Genomic DNA, 23,570 nt, shown 5'->3' with positions numbered 1-23,570 from the left:
TCTTTATCTTTTCACAACCCATCCTTCCTCCAGCCAGTCATTTTCTGCTCATGGCCCATTGAGTCCCACTGTGGGACTGATAAAATTACTTCATCCCATTGGAAGTTGCTCCAGCCAGGGGGAAGAGCCCAACATTTCTTACCAAGATGAAAACAGAGGTTTTGGGACACTAAGGGAGCCCCTTTCTCCACTGAACTCCAGAGGAAAACCGGATTTCTCCACATCACCACTGGACCTTCGGAGGGAAACTGCACCTTCTGCAGTAGCACTGCTTCAACTGAGTCACATCTGTCACTGCAGGAGGATGCAGCCACCATGGAATGGGACTGCTACCAACACCCTGCCTGACGGGGTGTCAGGTTGTAGTCTGACTTTGTCAGGGTTTGGAGATTGTTTCTTTGTAGTACTGTATTTCTATTTTAATTTCCCTAGTAAAGAACTGTTATTCCTAATTCCCATATTTTTGCCTGAAAGCCCCTTGATTTCAAAATTATAATAATTTGAAGGAAGGAAGTTTACATTCTCCATTTCAAAAACAGGCTCCTGCCTTTCTTAGCAGACACCTGTCCTCCAAACTAAGACACTTGCCTGCAACTCTGCAAGCCAAATGAGCCTTCCTGAAGGGAGTACTGTGAGTACCCACTATTTCCCTGGCAGAGTCCTGGATGTCAGCTAGAAAAGGAAAGTTTGTACTGTTTGTCAGATTTAGATTGTAGATAAATATGTGGTGTGTCCTAATTAGGAATTTTATTTAAGGAACATTAGTGATTTAACACCCCAATCTAATTACTTATAAGCTTCTTGCTAATTTTGCAATTAGTGCTGGAGCAAGACTTTTTATGGAAAATTTACCCTTAAGGAAATTAGAGCCACTAACTTCTAGTGCTCATAGAAAGTTTTATTTCTGTGACAATGTTCTGTAGACAATGTTTATAAGGAAATAGTAGTACTTTTACATGATAGCTGAGACAAAATGTGTCACGTGCTTTCCAAAAAAAGTTATAGTCAGTTTTTGAAAACCAAATTACTCTGGCTGTAGAATGTGTATCTGTAGGATTATATTCTGCTCAGATATTACCTAGTGGAGAAGGCATTCTTGAATCACATTATACCACAATCATCTTTGGCCTTCAGAGGATGAAAAGGAGGACTCAGGGTGTAGCCAGCGCTTACTGACTGTATGCTCTTGCAGTTTATAGCCAAGGCAGCTTTTTATAAGCATGATGATAAGGTACAACTTGGAGCAGCCGTAAGGCCACTCTAAAATGCAGCCATAAGGCCTTACAAAGATAAAGGTGTTCTTGGTAGCTTGTTTCTAGGTAGTTGATGTAGTGTTTCAGTTGGACAGAGAACCTGGTAGTGAATATCCAGTCCCATCAACCAGGTGTCCATAACAGTTTTCTCCTCAGAGAAAGTCTCTCAAGTGTTGTCTCAGTTTCGATGAACAAACTTGCTCTTCCCAGAGACTGATAAATTTGACTAATTCTTACTACTGGAAGGCAGTTCATGTTTTGCAGAATTAAAACTTAATAATTTTCTCTGTTTAAATGCTAGATTTTTAATGTTTTAGAAGATGGGGTGCTTTGTATCTGCTCTGGAATAATAGAATATAAATAAGGTCTGGAGAGAGAGACATCTGTTTATTAGTTAAGTGTGTGTAGCTGGAAAAGAAACAGACAAGCTCTCAGGCTCAGAATACCTTATTCCCTGATTGAACCGATGAAGCAATTAAGCCTAAAAGCTTGTCACTTGTTTTTATTGTGCAACAGTTGTAGTAGGCTTTTAAACTAATCTTTTGCTTATTTGTCTCTGTAAAAGAAAATGGTTCATCCACAGGCAGAGCTGCTGTGTGCTTGGTAGTGTGGACATGTGCGTTTAATGCAAAGCAGTCAGAGCTGCTTCAGCATGCAAGATCGTGCCCTGGGCTCACGATTCCTCAGTCCTGTCACATCTCTTCCTTTCCCAGCAGGACATGCTCGTCTACATCCCAGTGTGCCAACACAGCCATATAAAGGAAAGGATATAAAAACACTGCAAGCTACTCTGCTCTGCTTCTACTTCCTACCACAGATACTGTTTTTGATGTCAAGTGGCCCGGTACTTCCTTGACCCCTTTCACTATTCCTCACTCGTAGTGTTTTAGCATCAAATAATTTGGCTCTCACTTTAGTCCCAGGTTCAAGTCTCCTGATTGTTCACACCACATATATGCTAATGAATTCAGTATCCCTACCAGCGTTGGAGAAGTAGTTCCTTGTGAAGAAGGACAGGGAGGCAAATAAAGTGTCATTGGCTGGCTAATTTGCTTCAGAATCTGCTCTGGACCAACACTATGGGCACAGACCCTGCCAAGTTTGGCTTCCTCTGCCTGGGGCATTTCTCTAGCACTCTCTCAGGAGGTGTTCTGCCTTTGACTAACCCCTCCTTCCTGTGATAGAAATGGCTTGGAACGACTTCTGATTGTCAGACATAGTTGGGCTTTAATATAAACATTACCAGTAAAGAGATTCTAACCCTGATGATGACTGTACCTTAATATGCAGAGGGGTAAGTGGATGGTGACAGCCATCAGTAGTTTTATTCCAATTATGTATCAATTGAGATTTTGGTATCTAATCATCTTTTCTATGCTTCCAGATGTATTCCTTCTCCCCTTGTGAAAGGAAATGTTGTTACAAACAGTACACAGGACCTGAAGGGCAGTGTAATAGACATTTGGTGCCTTGAGACCAAAATTCTTCATCAAGGTGGGGAATCCTATGTCAGTGAGTTAAGGCTGGCTCATGGTAACTTTCATCCACAGGGTGAAATTTTTGCATGTTTCATCTGTTAGTGTAACTACTAATCAGGATTCTGAATTTATGTGTGCATTAATAATCAGTTGCTGCAGCTATTTCCTTCCAGAATCCTGAGGGATTTTTTGTTTGCTTGTTTCCTCAAAAAAAATTCGAATTTTATTCATGAGTACATGAATGGTAGCTTTTGCATTGGTGATGTTCTCCCTCCCCCTCTGTCATATTTCCTCAACTTTTAGTCAAACAGAGAATGTCTGTTGATGTTAGATTTCCCTTACAGAGCTTAAATTAAAGGCACTGGATTAGGGGAACTGTGCAGTTGTTACAGAAAGAGGAATCCTGGGCACGCAAAGGGAGAGCCCACAGCAGCTGGGCAGCGTCCTGCTGGCTGTGGCATTCACTGCTGCTGCTAAAGCACGCCATGGGCAGAGGGAAGTCATGTTCCAGTGGACTTGAGTCCTGGAATTACCCGATCAGTAATTAATCTAGCTCCCAACAGTGTGAGAGGGTGAAGTGAGGTGGTTTGACTATATTCTTTATATACTTTTCCAAGAATGGAGAAGACTACTTTCACTCTGTCCTCTTATTAGTTTTAAATACAGCTACTGCAAATTGTGTCTGGTAGAAAGAGCAGTCAAAGGTCCTCATTATTTGATGTGGACATTGAAATGCAGTAGCATTTCAAAACCTTTGGGCTTTAGTGGCCTAGGTCCTTTATAGACATACAGTGAATGGCAGACCCTGCTCCCCAAAAGTTTTCAGTCTGTCAGATGAGTACAGTGAGGGGAAACTAGGTAGTGTCCACAAGGACATATAAGATAGAAAACAAAATTTAATCACAGGAGTTTCATTAGGTAAGAATGTATTCCATTTCTGATTTATATAGTAAGGCATCATTGTACTAACTAGGTCTCAATATTTTAAATACTGTAATTTAAGTAAAATCCATAGAATTTTAAAAAGTCAATTCAGTTCCAGTGAGTAGGACTGTATTTGTCAGCATTTCAAGAGCAAGTACCACAGAACATATTGTGCCCTGGAAGCAGGATGAAAGGAAAATATTGGTCTACTTTTAAGGGACAAAGCCACTTATTCAGTGCTTCAGGTTTTCTGTAGTTGTGGTAAGTCATTCATGGCCATACCCATTTGTGTAATGTGATGAGTGCATAGCAGGTAGATTTCTTCTGGTCTGCTTTGTGGTGCATGATGAGGGTGATAGACCTCAGCAATGTGCTGTAGCTGTTTGCACCAGTTGTCTGGTCTAGAAATCCAAAAAATGTACGCACAAAGACAAGCATAGGCACTTATGTCATCTACCCTTGGCTCTTGATACAATGCAAGCATCCTCTTCCCCACTGGGAATGAGAATGTTTGAGAGGCCTCTGTGAGGTGGTGGAGTGTGGTGGTACTGGTAGGCTGGCTGTGTGCATTCCAAAAGGTTTTAATCAGTGCTGATTAAATAGGCTAGCGCTTGGGAATGCCTAAGGATGGGCCTGGGTGTCTTCCATGCTTAAGTGTTAGCTCATCTTCTCAGAAAGGACAGCAGTGTTGTGCCAGGTATTGCAGCATATTTGCTGAACTCACAGTTGTGGAGGAAACATATCCTCTTTTTTAAAGTCCTACTAATGGGCTGCATGCGCGTATCTGATTTCCTTCTAATTTCAAGCACACAAAGTTCTCACATGGAGCCTGATGCTGGGAAAGGCACATCTGTTTTACAAAAGCTACAATTTTGTATCTAAAACATGAGATTGGCCCCAAAGTCAGAAAATATTTGTCTAGTTTTGCTACACAATCAGCTACTTGGTGACTCCTGCATCTTTCCTGCATTGTTTCTACATTTGTCTTCTTTCATTGGTGGTAAGACATTGGCAAGTTGTGGATACCATTGAAGGAGTAAATACATTATTTAGTCTCCTTTTATTGATGATCTCTACTTGCACAAAAACTTTGCAGCCATAGAGAAAAAGCATTCAGGGCATTTTAAGAGGGAGTGGATCAAGTGTGGTACAGAATGCTGTATTGATTTGGTGTTGAAGCACAGAACACCTGTGGGAGTTCTGCTAACCTGGAAACCAGTGAGATTGAACAACTTGCAATAATTCATGTATGACTATAATGATATAATAAACTTTGAATTACTCTCTCAAAAGCTTTCATTTTTTTCTTGCTAATTAAAAAAAAAAGCTACAGATTTGCAGATCATTTCATATTGGTGTTTATTAAATTTCAGCCAACATTTGACAGCTGAAAACTAGAAGCACCATTTCCAGCTCCCAGCTGGTGCTGCCTACTGCCTACCTTTCCTTTTCTCTTCCACAGACATAATGGTTCAAAGTGAGATAATAAGATATATTAAAGGAAAAAAGAAAAAGGAAACTCCAAACGCTCTCATCCCTTACCACCCAGTTTTCATTTTGTGACTCCATTGGCTATTTTGTGAAAATTTGGGAAGACACGAGCTGTGGTTCTTCTCTTCTAAATAGCATTTAAAGTCCTTATCAATACCGTTCTTTTAAAATACTATCATGACTACTGAAAATGAAGACATGTATGAAGGTTAAAGTGCTCATCAATAAATAAAAAAGACATGATTATTACTGTGACAAATGGTTAAAATTACTCCCTGCTAAATGTTATTTCTAGTATAATTTTTATTGTTATTCCAGTAGTTAGCCTGGGATCAAGGACTTCCATAGATAATTATGCTGTCTTTCTTCTTCCCCCACCCCCTTAAATAGTGTGGCTTCTTCCTGCAGGGACTTGATGACAAATCATCTAAAGTCAATTTGTTAGTATCCTAAACAGTGCTGAGCAGAATATAGCTGTTCTCATTAGCTCTCTTATTGCCTAAGTGTCAACACAAAACTCTTGAGGACCTGTTTGTAACATGAGTATGTCTTGATTTGTTTAATACACATTTTTATCCAATCATGGAGATGGCATTTAGCTGTGTTGTGGCTTCTGAATCCTTTGTGAATTAGTCTTAAGTGACCAAAATCAATTGAAAACGTTTAAAGACTTAGGGTGATTGATGGAGATACAGTTTTGTTTGCAGAGTGACTAGGTTTATAAAATAGTTGAAGGCTTGCTTAAACATCAGGCTACAAGAATTACTTCTAAGGGAAGAATTTTTGGTAGCTCTGTGTTATCAGCACATGCCTTCTTGTGAAGTGTGATTCTTTTTGTGTTTGTGGGGTAAATATGATGTCATACTGTCATAGCAATGCAAAATATTTTATGTGATCCAAGATGAATATTGTAGCTTTCTCTGATGCTGCTTTGGTTGCTGATTTCCTCTGGATTTTGTTTCAAAGGTGTTCTCAAGCTGACAACTGATGCTAAGATCTTATTTGTGTGGATTGGTCATGCTGGAGGATACTGAAAAATGCTTTGATGTGTGTAATCATAGGCATTGAAATTAGGTAGATATTGCTCATGATTCTCAGTGAATCAGGAATTAAGCACACTAATATCCTGGAAAAAAGAGCAAATCCAAAGAATCAGAATCCCTTAAAAAGACTGACAGTCTGCTCAAAATAATACTTTATCTCTCTATTGTTCCTACAAAGAGGAATTAGTTTCCTTTGATTAAGTACGTTTTAGGGAGTTTAAAAAAATCAATTTAAGAGTTGAAAAATTGGATTTATATCCCAAGGTTATCTGGGAAGTGTTTGCTCATGTAATGGTCAAAGATTGCTTTAAATATTTTATTAAGATAGCACTGGTAGTTTCACTGTGAATTGTGGATGTCCTGGGAAGGTGAGAGGACTGCGTTTTGAAACATTCACTGAATCATGCTTAATTAATGCACTGATAATTTGAAGATGCTATATTTTACTTTAAAATAAAGGCATTTATAATATCAATATGACTAATGTATTCTGGGATGCAGTTTGCCATCTTCTCTCAATTTTGGCATGGGAAGAGAGCAAGTGAAAAATGTATATGTGTGGCTTGTTTTGTTTGGTTTTGTTTAAATCACAAGCTAGAACACAGCACTTTGAGCCTTTGTGCTGCAGAAAATGAGAGCATAAGCAGTCCACATCTGTGACATGACAAATGGGGCACCATTTCAGTCTTCCATAGCATGTTAATAACCCAGCTCAGTTAATGCTGGAGTGCTCATACCCCATCCAAAATTTACAGTATTTATTGGTGTTGGATATGACTTCCTCCAGTGCTGCCCAGCCTCTTTCCAGTTTGTGACTGTGGCAACACATTTACATGTTGTTCATGCTCAAACACAAAAGCCTGAGTATAATCCTCAAATGTGGCAATATATTCTATTGTGTGTGTATCTGTGCGTGCACATACATATGTATGTGTGGACATATTTCTTTCAGATTAATATTTCCCAAGAAGCTGGAAGTTATCCTGTAATACAAATTAATTTGTACAAAGTAAATTTTAAGGAGGAGGTGATTCCTGAAACTTAGTAAAAGTACCTTCAGCAGTCGAACTTTGTAAAGCTGACGCTTCTCTGACAAATTCAAAACTCAAGGCAGAAGGGTGCTTGTTCATAAAGGCTAGAAGATAAATTGACCATCTTTCATAAATGTTACCAGCCTGTATCCAGAGCCTCGATGTCCAGTTACACATGCTGTTTTATTTAAAAAAAAATAATTCTGTGCATGCACTTTCACAATTTGTCATCGCTTTTCAAGCTTATTAACTCATTAAGTAGCATTTAATGAGGATAAGCACAAAGTAATTAATTTATGCAGTATGTTTATTGCTTCCCTAATGAATTTATGTATTAGAGTTCCTCAACAAATACATTAATCTATTTGTATATTTTGTATACATTTTGTTCTCTAAACAAACAAAAACATTTATTTGAGGTCTTTATTCCAGACTAAAGATCGTCCATATAATATCACCTGGTTTAAGCATGGTGTAGAGTTTTCTTAGAACAGATCTTGCCAACATCAATGCTTGTGAACCTTTTGTCCTGTTTGACATGTTCAGTCGTGACTTGTATCAGAGAACAGCTGTCCTCAGTTATACTGGGAACTTAATTTATTGTTTTTCCTAGTAAATCGTAGCTGTTATACATTAAACTCTTGCTTTGGGAAAGTGAAAAAGTGAGTAGTCTGACGTGATGCAAGGAAATAACCGATTTGTCAGTAAATAAGTTGGTAGTGGTGGGGCTGCCAGGGGTGTTGGGTGTGGGAAGGGAACAGGGGCTGCTGTGATAAACATGGTTCCAGCTGATTCCACGGACCCTCCATGTCCACATCTGAGCCCCTCAGCTGGGCACTGCTGGTGCCTCTATGAAAGTATATTTAAGAGAGGGGAATACAGAAAAGAGCAGTGAGGGGAAAAAAGGTGTGAGAAGCAGCCTTGCGAGTAGTGGGGTCAGAGAAAAGGGAGGAAGTGCAGAGTGACAGAGCATCTGTGGGAGGAGTGATGGTGGAGCAGGTGTTTCCCTGCAGCCCATGGAGAACTGGGCCAGAGCAGTTGGTGTCCAGGCTGCAGCCATGGAGAAACCCGTACTGGAGTGGGCAGACATGGCCCTAAGGAGCTGCAGTCAGTGGAGAGACCACATGGGCCTTCAGCCTCTGAGAAGGGCCCATGTTGGAGCCATTTATGGAGAACTCACGTCGGACCAGTGGGAAAGTTCCAGCAGGAAGGTCTGACCCAGAAAAACTGGTTCTGGTCCATAGACTAATCACAAACCTCATTCCCCCATCATCCTGCAGGAGTGGGGGAAGGAGCCAGAGGAATTATAATGAAGGACGGAAATGGAAGGCCTGGGAGGAAGGGTTGGGTTCATTTATAACTTTGTTTCTCACCATTCTACTCTAATTCGCAAATGTTTAAAATAATTTTCCCTAAGTCAACTCTGTTTTGTCCATATTGGTAATTGGTAAATGATATCCCTATATTTATCAAGATCCATGATATTTCCCATCTTATTGTGTGCTTGTTGGGGAGGAAGGATCAGAGAGCAGGGTGGGTGCCTGAAAGCTGGCCAACATCAACCTTCAGCAGCAATCTCTACAATTATTTGCATATAGACTACCAAATGATAGATATGAAATCCCGTAATCTGCAACTGAACTGAATATGAATCTCTAATAAATTTTATGGTTTGTGATCTAGAACATTTAAGAAAATAATGGACTGAAGTATTTGCAAACTTTTTCGTCTTCTCATTTTTGGAGACTAAGTACTGAATCCATGCTATCATTCAACTCTTGGACTCACCTTTTAAAGAACCAATTGTAGTAATTTGTGGGTCTTAGTGACATATTTAACCACAAGGCTCCTTCTGCCTTCCAGGTAACTCACCATACTTTTACATAATTCACATTTAGAGCACTGAATGTGGAAATTATGGATTAACACTTGGGATCTGTCTTTTTTATGATGATGTGTTTGGGCAGTAAAAGGGAATTGGCAGTTTATGAAAATAGGTTTGGGGGAGGGGTGGCGAATTTATTTGAAAAAGGAATAAAATTATTTTAAGAATGTGTAGCAAAGCTGAATGCATTGTGCGTATTATCATGTGTCAAAAAAACCATGCTAGAGCTGAGGAGAAAAATTTATCAATTGGCAATACAAACTAATTCAGAGCTACTTTTGAAATTGAAACAATCCTCCAAACTGCAACCTCTGTAGGGAAAGTAGGAGCTAAAACCTCCAGCACTGAATGTAGTGCAGCTAAAATGCTCTTGCATCTTCATGGATGTATATGTTTAATGTGTCTTTTTCCCTTGAAATTATGAGTTACTACATATAGAAATTGTGTGCGGCACTAAAATATTCTGGAAAAAAGAATGCCTTTGCTGTAGTCTGAGATTTAAGGCATTATGTGTAATGCTTCAGAATAAATGGGAACCCCAGCTATGTGGTCAAAATTTTTTTCTGTAAGCCTGTGTTTCTGTATATATTGTGGCTAAAAATTATTCATCCTTTAATGGACATCACACAGATCTTGATTTAGTCTATTATATTGTCTGTGAATATATGATACTAATTGAATTTAGATTAATTTAATCTAAAAAGTACATCACTAGTATAATTTATTCAATGTCTTTAACCAAGAAAATTGCATTTATTTAAAGTAATTCTAAAGGAGCAAAGGCTTCTCCCTCATTAAATAAGATATCTGCAAAATCTTTCCTCTTCTCTAAGCACAAAGAAGACTGCAGTTTATTGTTTAATATTTTATTTTATAGCAGTGTGGAAATACAGCTTTTTTAATTGCAACCACTGTAACACAACAAATGCAGTTAATTTCTGCCAAAGGACTTTATGGACTGTTTCATGAACTACTGTATGATAGAAAGTAGCAAGCAAAATCCATTAAAATAAAATAAGCTACAGAGTTCTGTGACAAAACCTCTTCATTTGAGGGGAAAGCATCCCTTTTTATGTAGGCATTAATATTCTATAATGCCCATATAAATATTATCACCAAATTTCCCCCTTTTCCTGTCTTTCTTTCATGCACACATTTCCCTGTACTGCATCATGTCTACTAAAACCAGTGGGGTTGCCAATAATGTACGTGAACAATTGCAAACACCACAGGCTGAACTGGCGTTCACAGCCTTATGGCCTTGGCTTCTAGTGACAGCTCTCTCAGTTTTGACCAGATTTTGAGCTGTAGGGGTTTACATTCTTGATTTTCTTCTTGTGCTAGCAATGAGATTAAGCATTTCATTCTCTGTTTGGATGAAAGGGAAATACTATTTATCTCTGCCCAGAGAAGGGCAGCAAAGGCTGTGAAGAGTCTGGAGCACATATTCCATGAGGAGCAGCTGGAGATGTTTAGCCTGGAAAAAACGAGGCTCAAGGCTGGCCTTGTCACTCCCTGGAAATACCTGAAAGGAGGCTGTAGCCACATGGGGGTCAGCCTCTTCTCCCAGGCAGCCAGTGACAGGACAAGAGGAGACAGCCTCAAGCTGTACCAGGGCAGGAGTAGCTTGGACATCAGAAGGAATTTCTTCATAGAAAAGTTGGTGATACATTGGGATGGGCTGCCCAGAGAGGTGGTGGAGTCACTGTCCCTGGAGTTGTTTAAGGAAAGACTGGATGTGGCACTGAGTGCCATGGTGTAAATGATGTGATGGTGTTCAGTCACAGGTTGGAGTCCACGATCTCAGAGGTGTTTTCCAACCTAACTGACTGTGTGATTCTGTGTACCAGCTCTGCAAAAATCTAGAGTGAATTACACTGTTCCTGGTGTAATCTGGTTTAGTTCCATGGTAAATCAGTGCTGTCATACCAATTTGTAGAAGCAAAGGAAAGATCTTAAAAATGCATTTACTGTAATACCAATGTAATTAATAATAATGTTTATTAGTAATAAATATAGTAAAAATATAGTAATACTCTATGTCAGAAATCCTGTAGGAGTGCATTGAAATTGTGTAAATATTTTTGTTGTAGACTCCCAAATTTTCCGTGTGGTTTTATTTTTAACTATAAAGAACTGCTTGTAAGCAAAAAAAAAAAAAAAAAATCCTGTATCTTGTACCAAATTAAGATGTGCTCCTTGCTTCTGCCTTCCGGGTAGGTCATCATACCTTTACATAATTCACATTTAGAGCAATAAATGTGGAAATTATGAGTTACTGGTTAGACATCTATTTTTTATTTTTTAAATTTTTTAACTTTTTTTTGTATTGTTTTGTTTTGGTGATGTGTTTTGTGAGTAAAAGAGAATAGGCAACTTATTAAAAGGTTTGAGGGAGGGATGGCAAAATAATCTTGTTTCTGAAGGGGCAGAAGTTGGGTTCATGGGTACAATAGCTAATCCTTCAAAGCTGTCATACCAGAGGTCCTCAAAGACAGAATTTGATCATACTCATTTTGTGGGTGAGAATTTTTGTCCTCAGGAGAGGAGGCAAAGTAGATTTTTTAAAATACCATAGGTTTGCTGAAAAATAACTGCGTTGTTTATGTAGAAACACACACTAGAAAAGCACCACTGACAGTGGATCAATTGCACTCCTTAGAAATAGTGCATACAAAAGAAGAGCTGTGGCTTTTCTTTATTTGACCTCTGCTTTGTTTCATGAGTCACTATTTTCTAAAATTTCCTTTTGTGTATACTTAAAACAGAAAATAGTCAAGTACTCATTAAGGATTTGTGAGAATGAATAAATGTGCTTAGTAAATGTGTGTAAGAGATTTCCTGTTTCTAGAACAGATCACTTAGTAGCCATACATCAGGCTTCTATATGCATATAAGAGCCAGTCTTTGAATTAATTTATTATTCACAGTTATTAGCAATACATACTTGAAGTCTGATTAAGCATTAGCCAAAAAGACAATCTTGCACTTCCACAGTGATGACTTTATCTGCTTAATGGAGCCAGAGTTGAATCTCAGCAGGTATTTTAGCAGTATTGCTACTTCAGCATTTCAAAGTGCTAGTCGTTTAATCATCATGTGTTCAGTCTGGCAGTCCCTAAATTAATATTTTTAGATTTTGAAGGATGCTTCTGTTTATGCATGTGTATATAAAATATATGCATGTAAATATATATGTAAATAAATATAAATGATATACATGTTTATATATATGTATATATAAAAGATGTACACGTATATCTAGCAAATAAGTTTTAGTGAATTTTGATTGTCTGAGGTGTTCTGCAGAAACTTTCAGAAGAGAATCCCTTTTAGCTACCAATTTTCTGAGGGTTTCTCAAGTAGGTTTACCAGGAGTGTTTGTAGACTGTCTTTTGAAAGAGCAAGTGTTGGCCACGGATGCCATACTTGAGGGAAGGCAGGGATAGATTGCATCAATATTACTGATAAATCAAGAAATGAGATGCTCACTGATATCGCACTATGTTGTACAGTGCACATGTTCATATTTTAATATACAATATCAAAGGATTAAGGAGAGAGGTGTACTTACAGTAATTTCACGATTACAAACCGCACTGACTATAAGCCGCATCTCCGGGTGTTGGCAACATTTCGTTCTTTGTCCATACACAAGCCATACCCAATTATAAGCCACTCTGTCGTTCGCAGTGAGGACCTGCGTGCAACAAAGTTGCCAAATAGTAACAGAATCACGGGATTGCGGGGTTTACTGGCTCGGCTCGGGTCGTGCAGGCTCGGGGCGCTCAGGGCTGTCGACGGGGCTGGGTGGCCCAGCTCGGCGCTGCCTCTTGGCGGGGCCGCTCGGGGCTGGCTGCTGCTGCCGCTGGGCTCGCTCACCCCAGCCCAGCGCTGCCCCGCGATGGCAGGCGGGGACAGAGCCCACTGGCACCCACAGCGGCGGTGGCAGGAGGAGAAGGAGCCTGCCTGCTCCTGCAGCGGTGGCGGCAGGTGGGAGCGGGAGCCCCCCGCTTCCACCGCGAGCCGTGGGGATGGCAGCATGGAGCCCCTGCCTCTGCCCCAGATTGTGCTTCCCAAAGCAGGTAGCCCCCCACCTCCCTCCCCCCGCGCTGCTGGCACGGAGCCCGGCTCCACCCACCGTGCAACAGAGTAACCAACTTGTAACAATTGCGCAATGCCGGGTTTTACTGGCAGGTGCTTGGCTCGGCACCTTGGCTGGCACTTCTGGGGTTGGAAATTGCAGAAAATTTTTCACATATTAGCCACTTCTGAGTGTAAGCTGCATTTCTGGGGTGGGAACAAAGTTTTAGTCAAAATGGTACGGCTTGTAATTGTGAAATTACTGTAATTTGTTTGGGTTCCTTTTTGAATATGTGAGGTAAAATTAATTTTTTCATTGTGCATTTACTGCAAGTGAATGAAGAATGGAAAATGGGAAGAAGAGAATTCTTCAACCAAACAGCCATTTGTGTGGTGCCCAATCATAAATGAGAAAACCTATTGCGGTTCCCCTGTCTGCAGGGTTTTTCTGTGTGCCCACTGGTTTATGAAAATTCTGATGTGAGATTTACAGGAGACATTTGTGCATTTGGGGCTTCTCTGTGGACACAAAGATAACATTTTCAAGCTGAGGAAATTTATTCTTATGGATAGTCTAAATGATGTGACTTGTCAAGGTAACGAATGAAATATTATACTTAGGCAGGAATAATACAATGGCTACTCTATGACAAGATGATGTTTCCTAAATTGAAAAACAGGTTTATTAATGGTGCTCTTATAAAGGCAGGACTAATCTAGAATTCTGCTACCGTATTTAATTAACAAGTCAGCTACTAATGATTCATGCAGTTCAGATTGCAAAGTGAGTGATGATCAATTTTTTGCAGTGCTGTGTTCACAGCTGTGAAAAGGTGGTTGCACACCTCAGAAAGCTAATCCAGAAATATAGATCAATATTTGATTCTGTCTTTGGCTGATGCTAATCTAGTAGAAAGAAATGTTCTTAATTTTCTTTATGATTAAAGCTTTCTGCTTATTTATTTCTTTGAAAATACTATTTTTTTGTGATAATCTGATAATGTTGTATCAGGGGAATTTCTTGGGAGTAAACAGACCATTCAAAATATGACATGTTGCTTCTCAAGACTTGAAACCTGTGTTTTGTAAATTACTTGGTTTGTAAACCACAGGATGAGTCTCCAGTTTTCCTGAGGTGAAGGGCATGTGTAGTGCTGGGAGCTCAGCTGTGTGTCCCCAGTTTTGGTGGCTGGAAGCTGTCCCTGCAGATGAACATGTGAGGGCAAAGAGCAGAAGTACTGGGCTGTGACAATCACAGCAGCAGAGGCGAGTGGCTGGAATGTGGAGTGTGACCCCCTGGCATTGTCTGCGAGCATATGTAGTGCTGTGGCAGCCAGCACAGATGGCAGGAGTGTGGAAGGGAAACCCGATGGGAAGTTGGGCAGATTTATCTGCAATTGCCTCCTCTCCTTTTGTTGTGTTATTAGTGGTATGCTGAGGAAATGGGACAATAAAGACATGCTCTGGGAGGGTATAATGGTTCAGCAGTGAAAAATGTTAATGAAGTGTTGGAAGAAATGCTTTTGGGAGTGGAGTGTTCACATGTCAATATATATTGCCTTTTTAATGGGAAAGGTTCCCTAATGTTAATGACCTGGCCATGATTTAATGCAAAAGGTGCTGTCTTTCAGCTCTAAATAATCAGAAAGCAGGAAGGGAAATGAGAAGAAAAACATGTGATTCTTCTGTATTTAAAGGGTACATTAGTAGGCTTTATGAGCTGCGAGTAGCGAACAAAAGAAGGATGTATGGAGTGATATAAAATAGATCTCAAGAGGACAACTTAATGTTTGAATCCTAGGCAAAAAAAAAATAATCTCAAACTCTTTAAAATTGCATAGATTGCAAATTTTCCAGTCAAGTGACACAAAGGATAAGCAGGGAGAAAGTTTGGAGTACAGTGTGAAGCTCTGTTTGTGCTGGAGCTGTTGTTCAGGGCTGGTGCCTGGCCAGTTTTCGTCAGAGCAGACTAAAAGCTCTGACATTTGGCCAGAGCTCATTGCTGGATGTAGCTGAGATTATCTGAACTACTTTATCACTAGGTTGCTGATCCAATGAGCTGCTTTAGGGTCCTAAATATTGTAGTAGCCTCTAAAAGGTCATCCTTTCCTCCAGACTGGTAACCCATTGCTTAATATGGCAGAGACAGTTTCATTTGCAAGGGAGGTAAGAGAGAGACATTCAACCCATTCAGTTAGCTGACACTTTCTCCTTCTGTGCCAGTCTGCACTGTCTATCCCTGAAGAGCTAAAATTATAGACAGCATTGTTCTCTCCCTTTGCTGGGCCATATATGCAAGAACAGATGCACGATGGCGCAGAAGAAATGAGTTACCTCATGTCCTGAAGTTACATATCTTCAGTCTCCTTGTAAATTTGTGATGGCATGTAAGGACAAATTATTTAAAAGGATTTTCCATAATAAGGGCTTTCTCCCTTCAGTATGCATTAAATTATTCTGTAGGTCAGACACTTTTTATTTAATTCCTTCAAATACTAGTACACATTTTCTTTTTTTATTTTAAGCGCATCATCATCATGTGGCTATGTCCGTAACTAAAAGCAAGACCATGCATTTTGCTTGGGGAAAGGATCTGTAGCTGCCTTTCTTCTTTCCCTTTGCATTATACAACATACTAAAGAACTTGCCCCCTTCAGGCTGTATTCTCTTTTGCAAATATCTGTGAATGGAGATGAGACTGTACCCTGGAGTAGATGCTTGAGGCTGCACAGAGGTGTCTGATACCGTGGAACTCAGCTGATGGCTCGAGCTGGCTGTCTGTTTATTTTAGGAGATAATGGGCTGTAGCAGCTAAAAGGTAGAATACTTGCTACATGGTGCATTCAAATGTAATCTTCTCTTTATTGTCGTTCTGGGCATTGAATAGTTCAGCTAAGCATATGGAATTTGCAATGAAATGCTGCCCAAAATAGTCTATAAATGTTTTATGGTGCCTAGGCTGGTAAGGGATAAGGAATCTTTAAAGCACAACATGCTGCCTTGTCTGTACCTCCTGGCCAACTGGCAGGCAAGTGGAAATGGATGCAGCTGCAGCAGTGTATATTCTTTATGGATGTGAGGTGCTTGGATGCAGATAAAATGTCCAAGATAAAGCTGTTCTAGAGCAACAAACCACATAGAGTAACACAAGATATGTGTAGTAGGTTTCAGTCAAAGCATACTGGCTCATCATGCTGGAAAATTATTTCACTTCTAGTTTTAAAACTAATTTTTCACTTTGACTCTTCCCCATAATGCTCTGGTGAGGGAGTGAGCAGCAGTTGTGTGGTGCTTAGTTGCTGGCTGGAGTTAAACCCTGATGGTTTTTTGGTTCCTGAACAGGGACTTGAACAGTTGGAGATGATAGAGATTGATCAGAGCATATTACAAGGGATTTATATCTGTTAACATTTGCAGGTCATGATATTGATTCATCTGTTCTTGATATTAATTTGTCTGATCTGTGCCATGCTCTTTTTTATTGGCTGTATATGTTAAAGCTTGATGTTGGCTTTTGCTGTTTGTTCTGCTCTGAAGCAATTTGTGATGACCTGGGAGATTTGTTACTAAAACATTGCTCCTACACTTAATGTGGCATTTGGCCTCTATAAAGCCATTACTGCACTATGAGTACCATCTCATGGAAACAACTAACAAAAAATATTTCTTCCTTGGAGATGGTGTTTTTTTTTTTTTGTGGAAGAAATACAGACTAGCAGTCTGAAAAAACTGCAAAGGATGTAAACCTGAAGCTGTTAACTTCTTGTTATCACTTGTTAACAAGAGCAAAGAAGGATATAAGGTTAGCATCAGGCTAGTGCAGAAATGTGATAGGAGATGCTGTGGATTAGTTTTCAAATGGATGTTCTGACTCAGAGTTAGCACTTTTTCTGTGGGGGCTTCCTGTGTTGTTCAGGTGTCACCAGCAGTGGGCTTAGAGCCAGCATTGGCAGCAGGTGCTGCCAATTCAGAATCAGACTGTGTGCATCTGGGACTGCCTCCATCCCAAGGGAAAACTCTCCAAAGATAGGCAGTCCCACCCTTCTCTTGCTGCTCCTCTCAGTCCCGGCCTCCTTCACTGAGGGAAGCTGAGCCCATACGGATGCCTTCCCTGACCATGCTTTTGACCTCATGCCAGAAGTGTGAACTTTGCCTTGGTTGGGTTCATGGGCCAGATTCTGTGTGTGGAATAAACTTGGAGAATCTGGGTCTATGGGTTCTGGAAATCTGCTGCAAAATCAGCACATCAGCTCATCATCAGCATTTCTGAAGAACATTCTTTTTGCTGCTTAGTTAAGCATCTCCATATGTTCAGAGGGAAGTGTTGTTGCAAGCGCATGCTGGTTTTTGAGTAAATTAATTCCTTCATATTCTGTAAATGCTACATCTTAGAATATGAAAAATTATATTAATTTGGGAGTTTCTTTTGTTTTTCCAATCTCTTATGGTAGACTATGGAACCCTGTGCCATTTACATTTTTAAATTTTTGCTGTCTTGTTTTATCAATAATTTTCTTAGTTATTGTTTGAATATCTAATCCTCTTTATTGTTTCCTGAATATATTCACTGAACTTGTGCATATTAGTGCTGAAGTAGATGCAACTAATTTAATGGTTATGTTTGTCTTCTTTTTTTCCATTTCAAAATGTTTGTTTTTAATACTTGAAAATTTACCTCTTGGATTCATAATGTGCTGCTCTTGTCTTAAAATTTTTGGATGAGGAGGAAATGTGGGGAAATTAGTTTACAGTATGACTTCCATAAAGAAATTTTGTAAAGGAAAGGCATAAAAAGAGGTCTTGTATATTTTTTGGTCACTCCAGTGGTACACAAAGGTACACAAAGCCAGAAATGCAGGCAGGAGTAGGCAGGAAAAAACCTCACAAGAACTGTAATATATAGTCCTGTAACAGTGAACTGTGGTGTCTTCATAATAAAGCTTTTCCTCATGGGGCTCTGCATCCAATGGAGTGATGAACTGCCCTCAGTGCTAAGTAACCTTTTTGGGAGATGATGGTGATGTACAGCTCATTTCATCATTGTTCTTCACAACAGCTTTTATAAGGTGTAGACAGCAATGTAGGAGAGCTCATAATTCCTGACATAATGCCTCTCTAATCTACCTATTACCATGTTTCCACATGGGAAACCCTCTCACCTCCAGCCTCAAAACCAACTGACTTTTCCATTTATCTTTGCTTAATGACTGCTCTAGGTTTACATTTTAACTGTATTTTTAAGTATCTGTCTGGTCTCTTACTGAATCTTGATCTATTATTTTAGTATAATAATGTTTTCTTCCATCACCCTCAGATCTCAAAGCAGCATGTCAGCTTCCTTTTCTTGAGGCATTGTAATTATACGTTTTTGCCAGAAACAGCAGCATTGAATTCTCATCTAACTGCATTAAGAAAGGTCTTTTAGTGAAGGTGTAACTGTATTTTAAGCGTTACACAGAACCTCACACTAGGCCTAAGTCCATATGCTTTTAGCCTGAGGTAATCCTATAGCAGTCAACATTAAACCTCTTACTTATTTCAGCACTACCAGGATAAGCTGATGTGCTGAAGGGTAATGAATGAAAATGCACAAAAATATCCGAGGTGTTTTTTGTTTGATCAGCCTAATAAACTACTAATGAATGGTTTGCAGACATGTCTTATTCCAAAAGGTCATATAACACACTTAATTGATGCCCGAGGGGATAAATGTTTATTAAGCAAACTCTCCATTGTCTGCATTTTTCTTGAAAGCCATTTTGTTCAATTCTTGCAAGTATTTTCAATTGTGTCCACCTTCATGCAGCTTAAAAATGGTTATAATCCTAGATGAACTTGGAATTGGTCTTTTCTCCACAGCCTTTAGAGTAATGTAGTCATAGAGTTTACAGCAGCTTTTTTCAAACACATTTGTTCTTTCCATACCAAAACTATTAGCAATACTTGCTTATGCTGCTGTATTTTACAATCAAGAGTAATGTGTTTACTCATAATGAAAGGTTTTGTCTGTAAAAAAGTCAATTTTTCATGACACCTTTGTTAGCAAAATGTGTTGCACTTGGTTCTCACATGTACAGAAAGGATAGGTGAATGGAGATTAGGAAGGCTTACAGAGCCAGTATGGTGCCAGGCTGGTAGTGACTTGTTTTCCTTGCTCAGATCTGGAACCCTTTCACTTGGCCTCTGGGAAACAGCGAGCTCTACAAGAAGCAATGTTACTCCTTTTGAAGGTCTGGATTTCTTCTGCAAGCAGTCCTTGCTACTGATGTGTGTGTGCGCAGCTCTTCCATGCATTGTACCTTGCAGTCAAGCTTGTAACAGAGGACTTTTCTTATCCTGCTTCAAGTAAACATGCTATCCATATTCTTCTGTTTTCAGCCTTTTAGTATTCTTGAACAGCTGCTTCAGGCCCCTTAGGATAAAGCATTAACATGTGGCTGTAGTACGCTCTGACATTATACACAGCGCTGTGCGGTGCCTGCCCACAGGATCTCTGCCTGAGCTTTGTGCTGTAGTATTTAGGGCTAGACTGAGCAAACTTCAGAAGTTTTTGAGTGACCTGAGGATATTCAGGCTCTTGCCTGGCCAGACTTTTTGCCTGCTGGCTACTCTGGCAAGAAAAAGGTTCCGATATGTAATGCATAAAAAAGTTGCAAAAATTAGAATGAAGGACTCTGCTCCAGCTAAGCCAATGAAAACCAGGAAGATAAGTGGTACTAACAATGTATGAAGTAGCTGAAAGCAAAGCCTGGAACCACACAAAATGTTCACTAAGTGTCTAATGTGGATAAGTCTCTCTTGAGTTAGCATGAATTTATGTGCTGGATAACTAAATAAAATTTGATCTGTCAGGATAAGGTTATGTGAGCCTAGTGATTTGTGCTATATAGGCATTTTGCTGTTCATTCATTGTTTGGACTGCAAAACCAGGAATTGCCTTGTTATGGTCTCCAGAGATCTGAGTTTGACTGTGGCTGTACCCCAGGGGTTCTCTTGCCATTGTCTGTAAGTTCTTGATCTTTCTTTTTTGAATCAGTGAAGTTGCTGTCTTGAGGGAGGTAGGATCCAGATAACAGAAACCCATATATAGGTACAATGTGGGCAAGAGAAGCTGAAAAGACATTGAAGAGCCATTTCCACAATTCATTACACCCAAAATGGAGTCATATGCTTAGGCTTCCCTGGCTTTTAGTAACTTAAAAGAAAGTGATCCATCAGCACACCCTGTTACAAGATTACTATTCATCCAAAATCAATCTTTCAGTAATGAGATCTAGATAATGATAAGCTGCATGAGTTGCCTTGGTAACCTACTCAAAAGTCTTATGTATAGCTTTAGGATTTGCAGGGGTGGGGAGTGGGAATGGAAAAATAAAAAATCAGTGTGCAGAGAAATGACCATTTTTGTCCAAGGGACACATCTTGCAGAGAACTTTTCTGTGTAATCAAATTCCAGGAGAATTTTTTTCATTAAAATGAACTGTATTAACTATGGTGATGCTGATCCAGTTCATCTGAAATTAAAGTTTTTTTAATTTTTTGGGTTTTTTTTGGACAAACCCAGAATCTATCCCTAATTAAAACAAAAAATGCAGCACAAGTGTTGCCTCTTTTGGTTACCATATAAAGGCCAGATCCAGAGTCAAGATCTAGTCTGTCTTTTGTGTAAGAGAGGCGAAGAAGGGAAAATCATTAACTCTTCTGTATTTTGTGAAGAGGAACACTATGTCTTTAAAACACAAGAACAAATAGTTTTACCAATAGCAAAAAATGCTAATTTTTTTGACAGTTAAATTGCTTAGTTTGTGATGACCAACAGTGTGCTGTGATTATGCAGCTTTTCAGGGGCTGTAGCACTTCATGGGCACTTTGCCTGGAAGACCTTGTGTACATGGTTTCCCAAAAAACGTTTTTTTCATTGGTGATGAGTTTTTAGGAAGAGAGATAGAAATACAAGACTTTTGTGAAGTTTCCTCTGTCTCCTAAAGAAAATCAGCAGTTCATAAAGTTAAGAGACTGACCCAAAAGAGGTATTTATTCACTACCTTTCCTGTAAACAATGATGTGTTAAGGATCTGGTTTTGTGTTTTTTTAGCCTTTGAAGCTTTTTTAAAGATTTACTCTTGTCATAAGATTACGGTATAAGGAGTTGGCTGCCGCTAACAGAGAGAGTAGAGTTTCTGAATAAATGAAACTATACACAATAACAAAAAAAGGTAATTAAATCCAGGTTGTTCTTTAAATGAGACTTGTGCAATTATGGCAATGTGAATTCTGTTTCTTTTCTCAGCATTCCCTTCTCAAGTTTAGAAGAAAAAAATAAAAATCTTCACTTAAATGGAAAATAGAGATAAGACAATGGAGGAAAACATCTTCTTTAATTAACGTAATGGAAATAAGATACTCCAGTTGACAAACACATCTCAGTGACTGCATAATCACAACCAAGTCCCTATGTTGTGAATTTGATATAATTTGATATTTTTATGCAGTGCCTGACATTTCAGTCAAAATACTCTGATTTTTTTCTGCTCTTCAGGAAGAACTTGAATCAACCTACCTAATGAATTTTAGGTATTTATAGGTTTATATATAATATTTATATTATAGGTATCAGTTAAGGAAGGCTGAAATCAGTGAAATGACAAAAGCTGCATTAAGGCAAGGAATCAGGCCTAGTAAGTCTTTCTTATTCTAGGTCTTTGTTCTGTGTAGACACCAAACAAATACAAACCCCCTGAATATGTTAAGTAAAAAATGATGTAAGATTTAAACTACTCCTGTGTGTGGTAAAGCAGTCACAAAGTTACCATCAAAATCAAACTGTGGAAAACAGTGCATGTGAAAAAGTGTCCTATTTGTTCCTTTTTCTCTGTAAGAAAAAAAATTCATACAGTAAAATAGTAGAAGCTAATTATAATGGTTTCTTCTTTATTGACACCTTACTCAAACAGCTAGAAAAACAGAATTGGTATAACTTCATATTTTGCAATGCCTCTCTTTATTACAGATCTATGGCTTCACTTCTGCAGAGAGTGTAATAACTTTTGAGTCAGGGATTTATCTGATATCATTACTCTTATCAGTCCCTCCAATTGCTCAGCTGCTGGTGTGTATTTAACAATTTCTTCCTTGCCTGTTGTTCACCTTGTGTATTTTCTGCCCAGCTTTGGTTGCCCTCTCTTTCACTTTGTTTGCCCTGTCTACCACTACAAGGGCATAATGTGTTTATAATGAAATGAAAATAATGATACTCATATTCTCAAAGCAACTTCAATGAATATCTACTTTCAGTGCTGGTATGGCTATTTCCAAACAATGAGTATGTATTATTAGAATATTCTTTTTTGGGCTAAATTATTTTTTCGAATAAGTTAAATTCTAGTCTTGCCCATATTGAATAAGTACTCCACAAGCAAACTTCTTGTTTCCTCTAAGTTAGAGCAGATTCATTACTTGAAATCAGATAGGATATGAGCTGTGGCATTTTTTGCAAATTGGAATTAGCATATTTATCTATAAATATAAGTCCTGGGAGGGTTTAAGAGATGCTGGGCATACTCTGTTAGGAGGGGCAATCAAAATCCTGCAGCTTTAGCATGGTGAAAAGAATAATCTTAATTGTGCCATAGCAAAGCTGGATAAGTCCGTATCAGTTTATTGGAATCAAGGTAGTGACTTTGCTACATCAAAGAACAATTAAAAATAAACAACACTAATAAATATAGCCACTGACAGATACACAAGGAATAAAGCTGTGGAAGACCCGGTAACAATATAATCCAGGGATCCTGTAACATTATCTGTTTCATTATCATGTTGAATGCCTGACAAAAATTTTCCTTGGTTTTAATGGCTCTTGCTTTTCATAGATGTTTTCATAATTGTAACAGCAACTAGTAACTTTTCTAATTTTCAGTCAGCACTAGGTGCCAAACATAATCTAATTATTGCTGTTAAGTTTGACTGTATGAGGAGGTATATTTTTTCAGACTAATTTTTGTTTAATTTAGCATATAAACAAATTATACAGTACTAATTGATTTTTGGGGAAAAGTACTCTTATTTTAAAGACCTATTGTTAATTGACAATATTGTGAATTGACAAATATGAAACAGTTATGTCTCTTCTTCATTTGTTTCTGTTAATAACACTGTTCTACTGTCAGCATGAATAGGTAAGAGAATAAAGATAAATAAATAAAGAATAAAGAAAATAAAAATTTTGAAAGAATGTGGCAGGGAAGGATGAGCATGATTTTAGATAGTAATATCTAAAATTAATGTGATTGCAATTTGAAACATGAAAGTTGGCAATGTTCATTCCGATTCTGACTTGGTGAATTGCTGATACAAATGAAGTTTTACAGATATTTTTCAAT

At 38.8% G+C, this 23,570-nt stretch overlaps 1 protein-coding gene across 1 annotated transcript in view; it reads left to right on the top strand.

Moving 5' to 3' along the window:
- MYO16 (myosin XVI) overlaps window positions 1-23,570 on the top strand; it is a 374,829-nt gene that overhangs the window by 5,784 nt on the left and 345,475 nt on the right. The gene's annotated exons all lie outside the window — the stretch shown is intronic.

The sequence above is a fragment of the Catharus ustulatus genome, chromosome 2 (assembly GCF_009819885.2).
Source record: "Catharus ustulatus isolate bCatUst1 chromosome 2, bCatUst1.pri.v2, whole genome shotgun sequence".
Classification (NCBI taxonomy): domain Eukaryota; kingdom Metazoa; phylum Chordata; class Aves; order Passeriformes; family Turdidae; genus Catharus; species Catharus ustulatus.
The sequence above is the reverse complement of the archived record's forward strand: the minus strand, read 5'-3'. Positions and strand labels throughout refer to the sequence as shown.